Source organism: Schistocerca nitens, chromosome 1, assembly GCF_023898315.1.
Source record: "Schistocerca nitens isolate TAMUIC-IGC-003100 chromosome 1, iqSchNite1.1, whole genome shotgun sequence".
Classification (NCBI taxonomy): domain Eukaryota; kingdom Metazoa; phylum Arthropoda; class Insecta; order Orthoptera; family Acrididae; genus Schistocerca; species Schistocerca nitens.
The window spans coordinates 911,878,105-911,892,465 of NC_064614.1; positions in this window are offsets into that span (position 1 = coordinate 911,878,105).

Here is a 14,361-nt window from a genome sequence, read left to right on the forward strand (position 1 = left end):
TGGGCGTAACAAGACATCCTGTGAAACATTACTACTGGCCTCCTCTGAACACTACGTAGAACAGATATTTCGGAACCCCACTTATGATGGAAATATGTCGGACCTAACGGCAAGAAATAGATCCGACCTCTTTGAGGATGTCTACGTCGAAACTGATGTCAGCGATGTATCACGGTTGTCACAACAATGTTAACCAACTTACGAAGGACAACTAAAACAAGCAGATAGATAAAAAATTAGTACTGTCATATCTCAATGAGAAACTTGAAACTTTCAGCACAGGGAACCAGGGTGTAGAGGAATTATCGCTCAAGTTTAAAAGAATAGTTGAGCATGCACTGGACAGATATGAACCCAGTAGAAATTCATAATGGTGGGCCGGGCGGGGGGGGGGGGGGGGGTCTGCATGGTATACAGTCACTGTTATGGAGGTTCTAAAGAAACAGAGACTACTGCATAATATGTGTAAAGGAAGGCGTAGGATTATAGGTAGACAGATACTGAATGAAACGCGTTTATGCGTGATGCCTTCAGTGAATATCGTAGCAGAATGTTGACAAATGATATTTGACAAAACACAAAGAAATTCTAGTCGTAAAGGTTGTTAGTAGCACTAAAGTTAGTGTCCAATCAGACAGGAAACTGACAGTAGAAAATCAAAAGCTGATGTGCTTAACTCAGTTTTCAACGTTCCTTTAAAAAGTAAAACCTAGGAGAATTGCCCCAAATTAATCATCGTGCTACTGAAAAGATGAGTGAATAAGTGTTAGTGTCGGTGGTGTTGAGAAACATATGAAATAGTTAAAACTGAACCAAGGGACGGAATTTGCGACTGAGTTCAAACATTATGAGGTATCCCGAACAGAATGACCTCCTCCATCTCAACCACATGGATTCCGAAAACAATGATCATGCGAAACACAACTCACACTTTTCTCACACGACATAATGAAAGATTTAGATTTAGGCAGTCACGCAGATGCAGTATTTCTTGATTTTCGAAAGGAGTTTGATTCACTTGTCAGTACCACATCTACACTTACTGTCAAAAAAGTTGTTCATATAGTGTATAAAAAAATTGTGACCAGACTGGGGATTTTTGTAGGGAAGACACAGTAAGTTATCTTAGATGGAGAGCCATCGCCATATGCAGAAGTAATTTCTGCCACACCCCAGGGAAGTGTGTTGGGACCATTACTATTCATGTATATTAATGACTTTGCGGAAAATAGTAATAGTAACTTCAGACTTTTTGCAGATGATGCAGCTATTTGCAACGAAGTACTGTCCCAAAGAAGTTGCATGAACATTCAATAAGAGGTTGATAAGATTCGAAGTGGTGCAAAGATTGGCAACTTGCTTTAAATGTTCACAAATGTATAATTGTGTACTGGACAAAACGAAAAAAAAAATATTATGCCACGACTAACATCAATGAGTCACAGTTAGAATTGGCTAACCCATGCAAATACCTGGATGTAACACTCTGTAGGGATATAAAATGGAACTGACACATAGGCTCAATAACGGGTAAAGCGGGTGCTAGACTTCGGTTTATTCGTAGAGTACTGGTGAAACATTCAATCTACAATGGAGATTGCTTACAAATCATTTGTGCGACCCATTCTGGAATATTGCTCAAGTGTGTGATACCTGTAGCAAGAAAGGCTTACGAGGGATGTTGAAAGTATACAGAAAAGAACACACACATTGTCTCACGTTTGTTTGCCCCATGGGAGAGTTTTACAGAGATACTGAAGAAACTGAACTGGCAGACTCTTCAAGGACGACGTAAATTACCCCGGGAAAGCCCACCTACAAAGTTTCAAGAACCGTCTTTAATTGGCAACTCTAGGAATATACCACAACCCACTATGTGTCGCTGACATAGAGATCCTGAGGACAAGGTTAGATTAATTACAGCATGCACAGAGGCAATTCAACAATCATTCTTCCCACGCTACATGCGAATGGGAAGAAACCCTAATAGCTGGTACAATGGGACGTACCCTCTGCCATGCACTTCACAGTGGTTTGCAGAGTACAGCTGTAGATGTAGCTGTAGAATAAACTGTAGAGTCCTGAAAATTTGCAAAACAAGTAGTTGTCTTTCGTATACAAAAAAAAGAAAAAAAATTGGTATGTTTATTCCTTTATGAACTTGTGTTTCTTTATAATTTTTCCGGGAAATTCGTTTCTTTCCTTAGAGATCATGTGAGGGTTATTATTATCGATACTGCTATCTATTAGTTGTCCGCACAGATTTTCCAGGTAGGTGGACTAGACTCTATAACAGCCATTTTATACACACATGAGTTGTTTAGTTTCGTGAAACGTCATGCCAGAGAATTGATGGTGGCTTCCGTCGAATAAATAGGCTTGGGTTTACGAATTATTTCTGTATAAGGGAAGAGTATTTTCTTGCTTGAAGTTTAATAGATCGTTTATCGCAGAAGATCCTTGTCATCATTTGTTGAATGTGGCAACTAATTACAGGCACGTCACCAACAAGGAGGCACACGGTTTATTTTCCGTGTAGTACGTGATCTGAAGTCGTCCCTCTTAAAGGTCCGATCGACAGACCCTTGCAAGACGGCGATCTACCTAGAATTTGTGACGGAGGGCCTACAATCATGACAAAACAAACCCTACCACATATTCGAATTATAGTCTGTTACTGATTACTCATTCCTTTAAGTGGTCTTCATTTGAGTTCTATGCCAAATTCGTTATAGACACGCATAATGAAACACCTTACATAGAATCTTCTTCTGGAGACATTATAAGCTTCGAAACATTATTAAACTTTTTCCTCAATACCTACGTTATTCGCTGACGACGTTAGGGTCACCTGTTGCCTACCAGTCAGCAAAAGTAGGACCTCATATACTACCTGAATTTTGAAAGCCCTTCAGCGGATCAGAAATGACATCCAACGCTTCACTACATATTCCCAGTCACTTACGAGTACACTGTAGTTAACATCGTTACAGTAAGATTCTGCGTTTAATCATCTCATGCTCGACCTAGGTACTGTCGAGATAATATTTAATCAAACGACATACCTATTAACGTAACCACATAATTTTTTTCCCGATCGATGTAGCGTTTTTATTAATAAGAAATTGGTTTTGGTTACAACCGGGAACTGGGGGTGGGCGTGTAATGTCGACCATTTATCATTGTACCGTTAATTTAAAGGACTTTCAGTACCAGCTAGTTTTATTATTTTGCTAGTTAAAAAGATAAAAAATTACGATATTACAAGGCGCCATCAACGGCGCGAAGTATGCAAAACGACATGCTGACATTCCCAGTTAAGAACTAGGAAAATTGAAATGGATGTATGTAGTTTTGTAATGCTGACGGGTTATGTAACAAAACGAATATTACTGAACAGAACAATATTCGAAACAAAATTCAAACCTAATTATTTGCCTAGTGATCCTGATAACAAGTGACACGTTATGTTTTAAGTACAGTTAAGTTGCTGTAGCGTACCTCACTATCTTTGTATGTAACTTGTCATAGTGCTTATTCCTCTGACTTCTTTCATAGATAATATTCGGTGTGTGCACCCATAAATCAATTTGGAAGTGGGATTACTTTGCATAACTGCAGCATTATTTCTCTCTCTGCCTTTTCCTGAGCTTCTCTACACTGTGTGATGTGGGTACTAAAACTATAATCAATAGAAATCCAGTCACTGACTGTGTAAATTATTGCACAACATAGATAACAGAGTTCAACAATCCGTTAGTTGTTAAGAGGTGTCTTAGATTATATGGCTCGCTTACTTCGAATTCCGGTATTTCAGTTTTTTCCACAGACATATTAAAATTGTATCACTGTGTCACTTCCCGAAGCAGACACTGAACCTGCTGAAGCCTGTACTCTAAAACATGTAAATTACGTAACATGGTAATCTGTAATATATCGTATCTGGAGTGAAGCAATTAGTTATAAAATACTTAAGCAAGTTTTACTGCCATTTAATAATAATGCCGCGACCAAAGCTATCTGCTTCAGCTTTTTCGTGTTCGGCAATTAACACAGTAAGTGGAAATTCATTGGGCGAAGGATTTAACGAATCGAAAGGTGTTTCGCTAACCATTACTCTTCCTACGAATTATAAAGAAATCAGGGTGGATTGTTTTTACCTCAATAGATTAAAAACCTCAAAGTTCTGCTCAGAGAGATACAGAAGGCCATATAGAAAATGGCCTCACGGTAAGTTGTTTTCGTCGTCGCCGGCGAATGCTGGTTTATACAGTAAATCACTTGTCATTGTGGACGGCACTCTTGGTGCTTCGACATCTTCTGCGAAGGGTAAAAAGAACGAAATAAGAGGAGTAGGTAAAACCACTCAATTTGTTCTTATTCATGGACCTACTTTATTTTGTGGTGCGAGGTTTAATTTTTCTTTAATGAAAGTTTCTTCTTCTTCCAGTTTGGGTAACGGATGGCTAACTGTAGCTTTCGTTGCTTGTAACAATGCAGGAAGAGCCGGTTTGGAATCCTTTGAAACACGGGAAATCTTAGCTTACCGTACTATTCCTGTTTCTGAGATAATTATTGCTAGTGAGGGTTCCTACCTATTTCCGCACGGGAGTTTGTCTTTGTCTTGTCGTAGACGTTGTAAGATAAATTCTGATTCCAGCGTTCACTTGTGGGTGAAGGCTAGTGGTCCTTCTTCATTGGAAGATTGTCGCATTGTGGGTGATTGTACTTTATATAATCATTGATAGCAGTTGTCAATAAACGGTCCTTTTAAGGGCCACAAATACTACACATTGATCTTGCCAAAAGCCGAGAAGCGATTCTTCTTGGTGTTTTAGCTCTCTGGGGCACTCTGGGATGCTCTCTGGGGCACTCTGTGATGCTCTCTGGGCTGCTCAATAGATGTCGACCACAGTCTCTGATTGGTTGTCTTGTTTTTGGCGCGCGATTCAAATTCTATAATGTCTTCTAACAACCGTTCTGCAATGCTCTTGCGTGCAGCAGACAACTTACCTCTTCTTTCCGCTGCAATTGAGTCATCAGCAACATGCTAAAATATTTTAAAAGCAATACTGCGTTCCATGCAGGGTGAAATGCATGGAATCATTGCAACAAATACTGTCACATTTTTTTACATAGGAATTGAATGATCAGGAAGGGTATCGTCAACTAACCTTAAACGATGTTAAAAAGAAAATGAAAGAAACCAATACAGTCTATAATCTATTATGTTTGCAATATATTATTTAAACACTGACAAACTTCACGCAGACTTTCAATTATTCCACAATGCCTATACTAAATAAAACGTTTCTGGCCACAGCAAAGATACGAATATTACTCTCAATGTATACATACACAAATCTGACAAAATCCCTCCAGTGCACAAGCAACCAAAAACTACCTGCAGCGAATTGACAAATCACCAAAAATTCTCAAGTAATACCAAAGTCTCCTCCGGCGCTACTAGCATGAATACGGCGGGCTGCGACCTCTCATATCGAGCGGCTTCTCTCCCCCGCACGCTGCATCCGATCACTTCCGACTGCTACTTCCCTACTACTCGCGATAGTAATATCTCAAACTCAGCGTTTGTATATGCACACAGCAGAATCATAGACGTCCAACTGTCAAGGTGGTTCATCTAATGTTACTGACGATTTTTAAACAGTCCACTACTTCATTTTCAACAGCTGAGTGATGGACATCTGAACTCAAACTAAGTCGTATCTCTATCGGAGAATGATCAACGCAAAGGACATCTTAAAACAGCAACCGCAGATGACAACATCGAGGAATGTGCAAAATATAGAATGGACTAACGGCGATAAGAAAAAATTTGAAAGAAAGCTGATGCCATAAGTGTAAAAGAAGGAACATGGGACATTTTACATGAATTATTAACAGAGGATAAGCATAGCTGAAAATGAGAACCACATCAATTCTCACCTAAGCGAATAGTAATCGGAACTCATGATAAACTTATGCATAGTTTCAAAAGTAATCCATCTGATTTTGTTCGGCAATTAATTAATGTGAATTAGACGAGTTTGCGTAAGTCCAAGCCTTCCCCTTCATCTCCCCAGATACCCGTATCGCTCCAATGCCTCCATCGTCATCTTCCTTCTTTACCATTGTTACTGGAAGGTGATCATGTGAGCGTCATGGATGACAATGTCCGTCTGTAACTAGATGCAACAGCATCACTTACTCTGCAGGTGATATCTTCGTCATCGTGGTTTTAAGCGGAAGAAATTTCGTCAATGTGAATGAATTTGTACTGACTCTTTGACGCAGCGTTTAGTTGAGCATCACATTGTGTTCCGTTAACAGTATTTGCTTTAGAGCTGGAAGTTTAACCGCCTCAGTTATGTGAACAAAGATTCGCCCATTTGTGTAAACTGCTCTACCAACTGAGCTATCCAACGACGGGTCGTGAGTCGTGCTTGCGTAGCTCGGATGATAGAGTATTTGCCCTTAAAATGAGAAGGTTCCGAGTGTCTCGGTCCAGCACACAGTTTTAATCTGCCAGGAAGTTTCATATCAGCGCATACTCCGCTGCAGAGTAAATATCTCATTCTGCAAACAAACATCCCCCAGGCTGTGGCTAAGCCATGCCTTCACAATATCCTTTCTTCGAGGAGTGCTAGTTCTGCTAGGTTCACAGAAGAGCTTCTGTGAAGTTTGGAAGGTAGGAGACGAGGTACTGGCAGAATTGAAGCTGTGAGGAGGGGTTGTGAGTCCTGTTTGGGTAGCTTAGTTGGTAGAGCACTTGCCCGCGAAAGGCAAAGGACCCGAGTTCGAGTCTTGGTCCAGCACCCAGTTTTAATCTGCCTGGAAGTTTTTGTCGTATTGTGTTAAACTCCTAACGTAAGCGTATACCTCACAATGAGTACCTTAGGATGGCATTTTAAATTTTTGAATTCGTCAGTGGCTATGCAAAACATTGAAAATCAAATTTCTATTGGTTCTGGAAGCCTATAATTGGTCCAGGATTCCGGAATAGCGGTTTAGCAATATCCATACAAATTATAAAAACGGAGTTACGTATTGTTAGCCACTCAACAGATTGCAATGAAAGTGTATCTTTTGTGCAAACATACACTTTTTGAATGGAACGATGCCTATTGACATTATACATTAGAGGTAGGAAAGTTTTCCATTCCCGCAAGTTTTAAGTGATTTTCCCTGTATATGTACGTATGCATGTATTTTCCACATATCCTCAGAAATTACAGGACCAATTTCAACCTAACTTGGTACACACATCATTAACTGTCTGGAAAGAATGACTGGGGGATAAGAAACAACTACGTATCAAAGAACGGGGTGTGGGTGAGAAAGCAGTATAGTCTATGACGCGAGAACATCCAGACTTCGTTCATCCAGTATTTCGGAATGAAGCACTTAGAGACTTGCAACAAACTTGACACAAAACTACAAACCTTTACGAAACTTTTTCTCGCTGACGACTCTCACAAAATGAGGAAAGGAAAAAGTTTATTGCTTACTAAATTTTCGATGTAGAACTGCCACATGAATCACGACGTTTTACTGTATTACTTATTTGCTACTAACTGTATTCATGACACGTTTTGCAGACAGTATTCACTTACACCACTGAATGTACCATAAAATTTACATCACAGTATGACAGTTCAGGACATATGACGTCATAAACACTGGTATGCGTGAAAAACTGCCGCTTCATGCAACACATTTAAATTTATTACTTCGTTGTTACTAACCCTACTCGCAACCCTTTAGCAGACAATGTCCACATCTTTCGCTGAATGCACCTACAAAAATATATCACTTACCGGCACATAGGTCAGGAGATATGACGTCAAAAACCGAGACGCGAGAAAAGCGGTCGCATCAGGCATAACGTTTAAATTTATTACTTCGTTGCAGCTGACTCTATTCGCAACAACTTTCGCAGACCGTATCGACATGTGCCAGTGTATGCACCTAGAGGAATATGTCAGTCTACGATACATAGTCGAGGAAGTATGACATCGTAAACACTGAGATGGCTGAGAAACTGACGCATCATGCATGAAACCTTAATTTATTACTTCTTTATTACTAACTCTATTCACATGACATTTCGCAGACTGTAGGCGCATCTACCACTGGATGCAACTGCACAATTACATCATTGTACAGCTCATAGTTGGCTGGTTCAATCGCTTCTGAGCACTATGGACTTAACGTCTGAGGTCATCAGTCCCCTAGAACTAGAACTACTTAAACCTAACCAACCGATGGACATCACACACATCCACGCCCGAGGCAGAGATCGCAGCGGTCACCCGATTCCAGAATGTAGCGCCTAGAACCGCTCGGCCACCCCGGCCTGCAGCTCATAGTTAAATGCGACTAAACATTGAGGTGGATGAAAATGAAACTGTAGGGCGAAATTCTCTAGAGGTGAAATATTTGTACAAATACGCATGAAATATGTTAAAAATGTGTGACGTATATTTGAATCTGTGTACGCAGGCAAATCCAGGGGTAAAAATCTCATGCTAAACCCCTGGGACGATTTCAGTCAAATTTGGTACACATATTAATTATAATCTGGAAAGAAATACTGTAGGGGTAAGAACCACCAGCCTGCTATTGGGGAGAGTGTGGTAATGTACAGAAAGAGGGAGAGCAAGGAGAGGAACAGTAAGTGAGGGGGAAGGAGGAGAAATGCAAAGATAAGAGGAGGAGATCGACAGAGATAGGAGAGGAAAATGGACAGAGAGAGGGGTGAGGGGGAGGTGGACAGAGAAAGGAAAGGGGAGGAGATCGATCGAGACATGGGGAGGAAGAGATGGGCAGAAAGATGGGGGAGCAGGAGGTGAACAGAGAGAGAGGAGGAGGGTACAGACAAATGGAAGAGAGATGGACAGAAAGAAGGGGGGGGGGGGGAGATGGAGAATTTTGGAACACGTATTATGTTCGAGTATAATGACTTTTCTGGAAACTAGAAATCTACTCTGTAGGAATCAGCATGGGTTTCGAAAAATACGATCGTGTGAAACCCAGCTCGCGCTATTCGTCCACGAGACTCAGAGGGCCATAGACACGGGTTCACAGGTAGATGCCGTGTTTCTTGACTTCCGCAAGGCGTTCGATACAGTTCCCCACAGTCGTTTAATGAACAAAGTAAGAACATATGGACAATCAGACCAATTGTGTGATTGGACTGAAGAGTTCCTAGATAACAGAACGCAGCATGCCATTCTCAATGGAGAGAAGTCTTCCGAAGTAAGAGTGGTTTCAGGTGTGCCGGAGGGGAGTGTCGTAGGACCGTTGCCATTCACAATATACATAAACGACCTTGTGGATAACATCGGAAGTTCACTGAGGCTTTTTGCGGATGATGCTGTGGTATATCTACAGATTGTAACAATGGAAAATTGTACTGAAATGCTGGAGGATCTGCAGCGAATTGACGCATGGTGCAGGGAATGGCAATTGAATCTCAATGTAGACAAGTGTAATGTGCTGCGAAAACATAGAAAGAAAGATCCCTTATCATTTAGCTACAATATAGCAGGTCAGCAAATGGAAGCAGTTAATTCCATAAATTATCTGGGAGTGCGCATTAGAAGTGATTTAAAATGGAATGATCATATAAAGGTGTTCGTCGGTAAAGCATATGCCAGACTGAGATTCGTTGAAAGAATCCTAAGGAAATGCAATCCGAAAACAAAGGAAGTAGGTTAGAGTACACTTGTTCGCCCACTGCTTGAATACTGCTCACCAGTGTGGGATCCGTACCAGATAGGGTTGATAGAAGAGATAGAGAAGATCCAACGAAGAGCAGCGCGCTTCGTTACAGGATCGTTTAGTAATCGCGAAAGCGTTACGGAGATGATAGATATACTCCAGTGGAAGACTCTGCAGGAGAGACGCTCAGTAGCTCGGTACGGGCTTTTGTTGAAGTTTCGAGAACATATTTTCACCGAGGAGTCAAGCAGTATATTGCTCCCTCCTACGTATATCTCGCTAAGAGACCATGAGGATAAAATCAGAGAGATTGGAGCCCACACAGAGGCATACCGACAATCCTCCTTCCACGAACAATACGAGACTGGAATAGAAGGGAGAACCAATAGAGGTACTCAAGGTACCCTCCGCCAGACACCGTCAGGTTGCTTGCGGAGTGTAGATGCAGATGTAGATGTAGAAGGGGAGGAGAAGATCGCTAGAGGAGAGGAAATTGCATTAGAGGTGTGAGGAGAAGACAGACAAAGAGGACAGGAGCAGATGGACAGAGGGGGAAGGAACAGGTTAACAGAGAGAGGGGGAGAAGGAGATGGACAGAGAGTGGAAGGTGGGAGAGATGCACAGAGAGAGGGGTTAGTGGAGTTGTGCTGAGACAGGGTGGAGGAGGAGATGGACTATAGAAAATTGAATAAATATATAACGGGGAACTCTGAGTACTCAGATAGTAATAATAAAATAGTGAGTGACACATCAGAGTACCTCTGAATTGCAAATAATTGCGATAATCCTGTACGCATGCGTACGAACTGCTCAGTAGCAGGTAGTTTAGAACCATTCTTGCAGAGTCTTGCTTTCGAAGCTGCTTTCATCTTTGATGCGCCGGGGCACTAGAATTTCGCGCATGTATAGTAAATCGATATGTGAATAACGCTGCCCTTTGTCTGTAAAATACTCTATCTCTGATAAAATGTGAGAGCGGGAGCGCGGCTGAAGAGAGCGGCCGGGCGGTACCTGCGGTCGACATATCGAGAGCGTAGGCGGCCTTGCGGTCAGCGCGCCGCACACAATTTCGGCGGGACATGAGTTATTTAGAGCCGCGAGCAGGGGGCAGGGGCAGGGCCACCTGCCGGCGGCCAGCAAGGAGTCGCGGCCGCAGTCCATCCACCGGCCAGCCGGCGCGGTCAGCCCCAACTGGCTGCGGTCTTCCGCAACACAGCGCAGCGCCGGGCCGGCGGCAGCGCGCACTCGCGTTTCATACTGATTTTATACTCTCTGCGGTGTGGCACGCCGCCGTGCATCTGCTAGCTTTGCTGTTAATGTCGGTTGGCTGATTCAACTGTCAAAAGTTTAATGTGCGTGGCCGACTTCAAAAACAATCATACGGAATTGTATTGTTCCAGAGACCTTTTCTACTCTCAGATATCTATCATTTTACCCACTACTGGACATTAAAATTGCTACACCACGAAGATGACGTGCTACAAACGCGAAATTTAACCGACAGGAAGAAGATGTTGTGATACGCAAATAATCAGCTTTTCAGACCATTCATACAAGGTTAACGCCGGTGGCGATACCTACAAGGTGGTGACATGAGGAAAGTTTCCAGCCGATTTTTCATACACAAACAGCAGTTGACCGGCGTTGCCTGGTGAAACGTTGTTATGATGCCTCGTGTAAGGAGGAGAAATGCGTACCATCACGTTTCCGACTTTGATAAAGGTCGGATTGTAGACTATTGCGATTGCGGTTTATCGTATCGCGACATTGCTGCTCGCGTTGGTCGAGATCCAATGACTGTTAGCGGAATATGGAATCGATGGGTTCTGGAGGATAATACGGAACGCCGTGCTGGATCGCAACGGCCTCGTATCACTAGCAGTCGACATGACAGGCATCTTATCCGCATGGTTGTGACGGATCGTGCAGCCACGTCTCGATCCCTGAGTCAACAGATGGGAACGTTTGCAATACAACAACCATCTTCACGAACAGTTCGACTACGTTGGCAGCAGCATGGACTATCAGCTCGGAGACCATGGCTGTGGTCACCGTTGACGCTGCATCAGAGACAGGAGCGCCTGCGATGGTGTACTCAACGACGAACCTGGGTGCACGAATGGCAAAACGTCATTTCTTCGGATGAATCCAGGTTCTCTTTACAGTATCATGATGGTCGCATCCGTGTTTGGCGACATCGCTGTGAATGCACATTGGAGGCGTGTATTCGTCATCACCCGGCGTGATGGTATGGGGTGCCATTGGTTACGGTCACCTCTTATTCGCATTGACGGCACTTTGAACAGTGGACGTTACATTTCAGATGTGTTACGACCCGTGACTCTACCCTTCATTGGATCCCTGCGAAACCCTACATTTCAGCAGGATAATGCATGACCGTATGTTGCAGGTCCTGTACGGGCCTTTCCGGATACAGAAAATGTTCGACTGCTGCCCTGGCCAGCACATTCTCCAGATCTCTCACCAATTAAAAACGTCTGGTCAATGGTGGCCAGGCAACTGGCTCGTCACAATACGCCAGTCACTACTCTTGATGAGCTGTGATATCGTGTCGAAGCTGCATGGGCAGCTGTACCTGTACACACCATCCAAGCTCTGTTTGACTCAATGACCAGTCGTATCAAGGCCGTTATTACGGCCAGAGGTGGTTGTTCTGAGACCTGATTTCTCAGGATCTATGCACCCAAATTGCGTGAAAATGTAACCACATGTCAGTTGTAGTATAATATATTTTTCCAATGAATACCTGTTTATCATCTGCTTTTCTTCTTGGTGAAGCAGTTTTAATGGCCAGTAGTGTATGTAGACTGAAGTAAATAATGAAAATTTGTACCAAGGCTCGGATTCGAATCTGAGTCTCCTGCCCACTAGACAGATGCGCTAACCACTACACCGACCGAACACAGTGGCTTTGTACAAATGCACGGACTACCCAAAAACGCCTCCCTTCTCAATCTAATTTTTCCATTCACGCCTCCAAGTGGACTGAGGCGTGAATTGGAACTTTGACTGATTTGTACAAAGCCACTCTGTCGAGTTGGTGTGGTGGTTAGCGCAACATTGGTTCTAGAAAACGAAGATGGCACCTTTAACCGATAGGGAACTTGCTGCTGATCGGTGGAGAACGTACTGCAACAAGCCGTATGTGGATGAAGATGGAATATTTGGTCGTGCTCCAGCGGAGAAGGAACCTAACATCTTAAAATAGGTTCGAAAATCCATAGCTAAACTCAACAAAGCGTCTGTACCTGACGTTATTAATGCCGACATGGTCAAAGCATCTGGAGTTCTGTGTTTGAAAATCATGAACGAGATTTGTAACAGCATATGGAACAACAGAACTTTGTCGGAAGACTGGGCCATGTCGGTTAACTTTCGTTTCATAAGGAAGGAACCGCACAGTATCGTAAGAACTACAGAACTGTTACATTAATTTCAAGTCCTATGTGTCAACCGCAAAAGAACTGTTACATTAATTTCAAGTGCTAAGTGTCAACCACGAAAGTCTCAGAGCCTACTTAGGTAAATAAATATCGCCAGTGGGGTTTGTGCACAATAAAAGAATACTAGAGCAGAGTATGAGTACTGCTAATTGAGAAATGTAGAGCATTCAGCACTACAAAAGTTCCTTATTTTTAACTATAGCATGTCTTTCGACTATGTTCGATGAAAATAACTGTGGAATGTGTTAGCAAATATGGGTGTACACGATAATTTTTTGAGTCATCAGTGTTCCGTTCGCTGCTCGTGGTCTCGCGGTAGCGTTCTCGCTTCCTGAGCACGAGGTTGCGGGTTCAATTCCCGACGGGGTCAGGGATTTTCAGCTGCCCTGAGATGACTGGGTGTTGTTCTGTCGCCTTCATCATCATCATTCATCCCCGTTATGGTTGGAGGAAGGCAACGGAAAACCACCTTCATTAGGACCTTGCCTCCTAGTACGGCTGTGTGGGTCTCCCCTACGCTCTATCAAGAAACATGGGACTTCATTTCCATTTTCCATCAGTCTTCTGAATGGTTTGATGCGACCCGCCACGAATTCCTCTCCTGTGCCTCTCAGAGTACCACCTGCATCCTACGATCTCAATTATTTGCTGGATGGATTCCAATCTCTATCTTCTAAAATTTTTGCCCTCTACAGTTCCCTTCAGCACCATGGAATCCATTCCCTGATGGCCTAACAGATGCCCTTCTTCTTCTCAGTGTTTTCCATATACGTCTTTCCACTCCGTTTCCGCGCAGAACCTACTCATTTCTTACCTAATCTGTTCCACCTAATTTTCGACATTCGTCTGTAGCACCACATCTCAAATGTTTCGATTCTCTTCTGTTCCGTTTTCTTCACGTCCATGTCCACTACCATACAAGGCTGTGCTCCAAACGTACATTCTCAGAACTTTTTTCCCCAAATCAAAGCCTATGTTTGTTACTAGTAGACTTCTCTTGGCCAGGAATGCCCTTTTCGCCAGGACTGGTCTGCTTTTTTATGCTCCTTGTCCCGTACGTCATGGGGTACTTTGCAGAATTCTTTAATGTAACGTTAAGCGTATTTAGGCGAGCTAATCGACAGCCTAGAACTGGTGCGAGGTTAAGATTTGTCGTACGGCTCAACGGTAG